Genomic DNA, 7,050 nt, shown 5'->3' with positions numbered 1-7,050 from the left:
TAGCTGTGTGTGTGTGTGTGTGTGTGTGTGTGTGTGTGTGTGTGTTTTGGGCAGCCGAAATTACACATTCAAATCGCACCAAAACTGTCACAGAAATCACAAAAAATTCGCTGATGTGAAAAACCTTGATCCCATCACGATTGAAAAACTTTTACTATATTTAATGAGCGAACACATTTTGACCAAAAAAAACGCTACTACCGAAGACCGGCATAAGATATCCGTAGAATTTTTTGCCCACAGGTACAACTAAAGTATTTCGGACTTGCGTTCGGACAACTTGGGTGCCATTCCCGAAGCTGCAAATAATACGATCAATTGGTTAGCTGCAAAACATCCAACTGACAACGTTACACTAGAACAGCACATAAACGTGAGAGCCCTCCCCAGGAGCAAGTGTGAGGGGCCCGAAGGGCCCACGAGCACTTGTTATAGCCTATAGCATGACTAGCTGATCACTAGCCCATACCCCAGTATTTCTCTGCTTTACTTCCCCTGTTACTGTTACTATTACTATTACCAGTATTATTACTATTACTGTTTTTCGCTATTATCTTTACTGTTATTAGTATTACTACTATTACCCCCACTGGACATCTATCACACTCCTTGTGGCCCCTTCAATTTTATTTCCCTCCCTCGCCCAAATCCCCACAAACAGTAATGAACAATGAAGCTGTTTGACTTAGAAATGTAGCCAGAAGATAGTAATTCTGATAAAAGAGACATCACTATATTTTCTTCAGTCAAGTCAAAATAAGTGATAATATTTATGTTTATTGTTATGCTTCCAAGACTGAGAATCACTGCCCTAACCCCTTGACTACTGTGTCGTCTTTCATATTTTACTCTCATAGTCAGGCGATTATTAAAATTAGCAGAGGCGTTTTGGCGCTGTGGGAATGATGTATGACCATTAAAAATCGATTATTTAAACAAAGGACATATGCAATAAAAAAAAAAAAAAAAAGTATCGCACACGAGGGGTACGATGAATTTAAAAAAAGATCAATAAAGGTTGTGAATTCTCAAGAAAATTAATGCATTATCATCAGATTATGCGTATAATTATAATGGCTCGAAATCTGTCACGGGTGCTATGTATCAACCTTGTGAAAGGAGGTGCATCAGCGTGGTGAATAATCATCGGGCATTATCCTGCAGTTATCGTATATATTGTCAAACTGTTTTGCGTCAAGTGTGTACCGATACTTTCTGATTTGCCGTACGTCCTTCATTAGCATTGTCATTGGAACTGCAGGGGTTAAATATTGCCTATTATGACCTGACATCTCTCCTAAAAAAAAAAAAAAAAAAAAAAAAAAAGTGTAGGGTAGCAAGAATAAAATAAAAGACGTCCTCGGGGTGAAGGGGCTAACCTCACGCCGGGCATCCTCTGTGAGATTCTTTGAAATGGAAAGTAAAATTCAACCCTTCAGTACCAGGACATACGAGTTTCACCCTTGCTCTCAGACCGTTTCCTTCAGCTTGGCCTATTATGATGGAGGGGTTGATGGGTGAGGTGTTAGGAGCAATGTCTTTCACAGCAATACCTCTTTCACTTTAACTTGGCAGATTTTCTTTCTGTTGACTTCTCTCACACAGATAAATTAGGAGCAATGTCTTTCACACCCATAACTCTTTCACTTTAACCTGGCCCAGATTTTCTTGTAATTTTCATATATAGACCAGTGTTAGATGTAAACAATAATTCTGTTCTACATGCTTCCCATAGCATTTCTTTACGTCTAGCATCCTACTCTAATTCTAGTGTTACGACACAACAAACAAGATAAGGAGTTGACAAATTTAGGCCAAGTTAGAGTAAAACGAGTACAGGTAATAATAACCCCTCCCATCATACTAGAGGTCGCATCCCAGGCTGCACAAAATAGTCTGTTGTCAGCAAGAATGAAGGACGTCGTGGTACTGAAAGAGTTAAGTGGACGGCTTCCCACATGGGGAGTGATGTGCCAAAATGGTAAGGTGGGCAAACAAAACAGAGGCTGATTCACAAGACGTAGTTTCCAAACACCAAGTTTTTGATGGATTACCGGGCTTATTTTGAAGCTATGTTGTTTTAATGGCTTACCCTATAAAGTTCTGAAGCACAGATTTTTCAAAGCACTACTTGGTGTGTTGTTTTAAAAATATATTGTTGTGATGGCTTACTTGGCGAAGTTTTGGATCTAAGTGATGTTCTGAAACAGTACTGGGTGTGTTGTTTTGAAGTTACTTTGTTTCCATGGCTTACCTGTTGCAATTTCCTAGCAAAGTGATGTTATGAAGTATTACTGGGTGTGTTGTTTTAAAGTTACATTATTCTGAATGACTTACCTGATGCAGTTTCAAAGCAGAATGATGTACTGAAGCATTACAAAGCATTACTGGGTGTATTGTTTTAAAGTTACGTTGTTTTGATGGCTTCCCTGATACAGTTTTGAAGCACAGTCATCTGAAGCATTACTGGGCGTGTTGTTCTGAAGTTACGGTGTTATAAAGTATCGTGTTTTGAGTGTTTTAAAGCATTATGTTGTTTCAAAGTCAGGTGTTGTTGTGAGGCTTGGTGTTGATTCAAAGCATGCTGTTGTTTTGAAGTACAGTGTTTCGAAACCTTATGATGATCTGAAGCATTAATATGAAGTGCTGTTTCAATTCATACTGTTTCAAAGGATGCTCCTCCCCCCCCGCCCAATTAAGTTGTTCCAAGCATACGTGCATCAGGTGGACATGCCAAAATATTTAATTCACTGGAATAATGTGGTCAAGAAGGAGTAGTGGTTCAGTTTGCTTATGTGGAGAACCAGATTACGAGTTGTCTTTTGTCAGTACTTCGATCTTCTAGCAATGCTTCCTTCTTCTGATTGAACAAAGTACTTTAAAGGGCATCCTGTAAAGCAGCCTCAGGAGATAAAAACCACAAAACACTCTTATCGAGAGTCATCATCATCATCATCAACATGGTAACCCACAAATAAATGGGAAAATACGTATATTATCATCAGCATCATCATTAATGTAACTCACTGATAAATGAAAAAATATATCATCGTCATTATCATCACCACCAATGAATGGGACAATATAAACGGCAATAACTCACTCATGTAATAGTGAAAGGACATGAGCCTGGGCCTCTAACAACCCATTATTGCACTCAGACTCATCGAGTAAAAGACTGGCTTACATAATCAGGTCTGAATGAGGTGTTACTTTGAAGTGTGGCGTTGCTTTGAAGTGTGACGTTGCTTTGAAGTATGGCATTGCTTTGAAGTGTGGTGTTGCATTGAAATGATTTGTTGGTTTGAAGTGTGGTGTTGTTTTAAAGTATGGTGCTTGGAAGTTTGGTGTTGAACTGTTGTACTTCGAACCACAGTGTTGCTTTGAAACTTGTTTCAGAGTGATATTGTCTTGGAGAATGACACCTTTTCTTAGCTATGGTGCTGAAGTGAATGCATTAATGATGCTGCCGAATATTTATCTCTCTAAGTATCCCAGTCAAAGGGAATGGGTTATTTACCTTCCCCGACACAATCAGATATCACAGAGGTGTTTCAAAGTGGTATTGTTTTCAAGAATTATCCTTTTTTAAATTATTGTGCCGAAATGACACTCTGTAGTAGATGGTCTTGTCAAATTTCTCACCCCTCTAACTACCCCACTAAATCAGAATGGTTTTTAGCTTGACCTTTGACCTAGATTTCAGACAATCATCAGTGGCCACGATTCAGCACCTAACTTCAATACTGATCATGTAAGCAGCCTTAAAAAGGTGAATACATTCCATATGTGCAAGAAAAAATGGAAAAGACATACAGTAAACTCCGAGTCAAGCAACCCTACCTAATAATTTCTGGAGGACCTTCTTTTCTTTTTCCTAAGACAAATATTTCCCTGCCAACCATCTGAATTCTTTACATGCATTCACAGACTTACAATAAATTACCTGCCATAACTATAGTCATTTTTTTTTTTTTTTAAGCGAAGATGCACGTGACAGGTTGGTGTTGATTGGCTGAGTGCAACATTACTCCATAATCTCTTTACTCGTCAGTGTTATTAACTGCCACCATATATTTGAGAGGGACATTTGGGTTAATAAATGTTATTCGGACAGGTTGCCATTCATCACCAACCTGTCAAATGCATCTTCGTCTCGATTAAAAAACTGATAATAGGATAGGAAAGACAAGGGGAACGAGTGACTGAATATTTCCAAGGCTTTATCATCCTACCGTTACAAATCTTAGGGCCCTGTCCATCCACCTATAACCTGCTACTCAGATTTGTTTTCTCTCTCACTCTAAGGATTTTTTTTTATTCTTGCTGCTTCCAGACGATTTTTTCAGCTCTGGAAAAAGGCCTCCCGTACTGATGGAGTTTGTTTACCTAACCCCTCCGGTAAAAAAAAATATATATATGTCTTAAAGATGTATATGATCGTCTGGAAATGGCCAGACTGATATGAAAAAAAAAATCGTCCTCCAGTTTTCAATGGGCGCTCGAAATCTCTCTCTCTCTCTCTCTCTCTCTCTCTCTCTCTCTCTCTCTCTCTCGCTACCTCCAGACGGTTTCATTTAGCCAAGGAAGAAATGTTTAGCAGTTAAAAAAATAGTGAAAGTAACAATATATTCAACTCCTTAATTCACCTCAGATATTATTTTTTATATTTACTTCACGTGATTAAGTGGAAGGAGAGAAATGTGTTACGGACCTGTACCCTTCCCATGGCGCTTCTTCGCGGTTAGCAGGATATTTTAGAGACTAGGACGGTGCTACGGCCTCTGCATCTTTTCTATAGCGCTTCTTCGTGACTAGCATCATAATCTAGTGGTAATCTAATCCACATCTCAGGAATCAAAGATAGAAGGACGGCAATTCTTTTAAGCCAAGTTAGGGGGAGAGGAGTGTAGAAGAGTTGAATAAAACCGTCTGGAGACAGGAAGAATATACAGGCCATCGGGAAGAAGGGGTATCAATCTCACTTCACTCCCCCCTTGTCTCTTCCCTAACTACATCTATTTACAATTTTTGCTGACATTTTTTTCCACAAATTTTTACTTATGTTCGATTATTTTTCCAAATTTCATTGCTCTTCCCTACCATCCTTCTGTTTTATAGGCTACACCTTATCTCAAGCCTTTCTTCCCCTCCCGTCACTTTATTTCATTTTTTTTTTTTTTTGTTTACTCGCTTCATAACACTTCCCTTAGCTTCCTGTCACTACACCTCAAGCCTAGTACCCCCTCACCTCACTACTTTACGCTTCATTTCACCTCATTTGACCTATAGACACTTCATCTCAGAACTTCTTTCCACTTCCCTACCCTTCTCTCCATTCTTTCATCATAAAACTTCCCCTCACTTCACCCTCTTCGTCTTGAACTTCCCATCTCTTACTTCAGTCTCTTCGTATTATTTACTGTTCTCTCAAACCTGGAACTTCATGTCACTTCACTCATCTCATTCATTTTCAACTTTTCACTTCACCTCACTCATCCCAGCTAACTTCAACCCGCAATCTCTATGCCTCTACAGTATATTCTCAGAATTTCCCTTCTCTCAAACTCACAAAGATTTTTCTTATCAGTTAGCTCACTCATCTCATTTTACTCATCTCAGGTCAAGCTTTATTTCACTTCAGTTCACCTCAACTCAATGATCAGTGTTTCCAGCCATTACCGTATAGAGCTTCCTGATTTCTTGATATTGTTCTTTTTTTTTCCAGACTTAAAAATACATATAAGTTTGCGCATTGATTTGCATAGTTCTTTTATTTTATTTTTTCCATTTCTTTCTTTCCATTTTTAAATAATTTTACTCATAGGCTGCCATATTTCCAAATTTTATATTCTTTATAACTCAAATAGGATACATATCGCATTAATTCACTCATCGGATTTAAGATATCCAATTTCATATCATTTCGGATTTTTCAACTATATTAAACATTACATACTCAAATTATTTCAATTCACCCTTCATTTATGGTTCAAAGGCTCTAGAATTCAGTTTTTCATTTTTTTTTTTCACTCTTTCTCACAAGCAGCCTATAACCTATATCAATTCCTTCACTCAGCTAACTCACTAGCTAACTCTCCAGTATTTCAGTTCCTTCTATGCTCAAATTTATAAGCGCATCCACCTTAACATTCCTCAGCATATCTCCATTATCCTTTCATTTCAGTTCATTTTGCCTTTTTTATCCAATTTCTGGTCATTTTAAGCCTTTTATCTTTCCATAGTTTCACATTCTTCTATAATTTTAGCTCACAAACGATCACACTTTTCTCAGCTCACATCTTGTCTCACCTCAGCTCACTTCTGCTCTCTGATTCACAGCTCCAGTAGTTGCAATGCTTCCAAACATGCAGATTTCCAGATTTTAGCTTTGTCTTTGAATTCTAGCTCACAGACGATGTCACTTTCCTCATCTTATCTAAAATTTCTTCGCACCTCGGCTCACTTCTGTCTGATACATATTTTCAGTCGCTGAAAGGCATTTTTCACTTTTAATTATTCTAGCTCACTCAGCCCATTTCAAATCCCGTCTCACATCGCTGATTTGGCTCATCTCTTCTCACATGGCTGACTTGGCTCATCTCATTTCAAATATTATCTCTTTTTGGCTCACTTCTTTCTCTCTCTGATCCATAGTTCCAACTCTAAGTCTTCCAAGTTCTTCTCTTTATTTTCCCTTCCCAGCTCACCTTTTTTCCTCTCACTGTTTTATATTTCCACTGTCTATTTTTCCTTGTTCATTTCCTTATTTTTCCTTGCCAATTTCTATTTATTTTCCTTCCTAATTCCTCTATTTTTCTCCCTATTCTCTTTCCCAATTCAACTCTCTATTTCTAGTTCTCAATCACTTAGGTGGGCGGTCTTTTTCATAACGGTTTTGGAAAGAAGACTGAGTACACATATATATATATATATATATATATATATATATATATATATATATATATATATATATATATATATATACCGGGTATACAGTCAGGTCTACCTGATTCCCCCTGATGTTTATTTCTCCATTTTCCTTTTCTC

This window comes from Coenobita brevimanus, chromosome 116 (genome assembly GCF_032717465.1).
Source record: "Coenobita brevimanus isolate Jiangsu-jjx chromosome 116, ASM3271746v2, whole genome shotgun sequence".
Classification (NCBI taxonomy): domain Eukaryota; kingdom Metazoa; phylum Arthropoda; class Malacostraca; order Decapoda; family Coenobitidae; genus Coenobita; species Coenobita brevimanus.
This window is presented reverse-complemented; position numbering follows the sequence as displayed.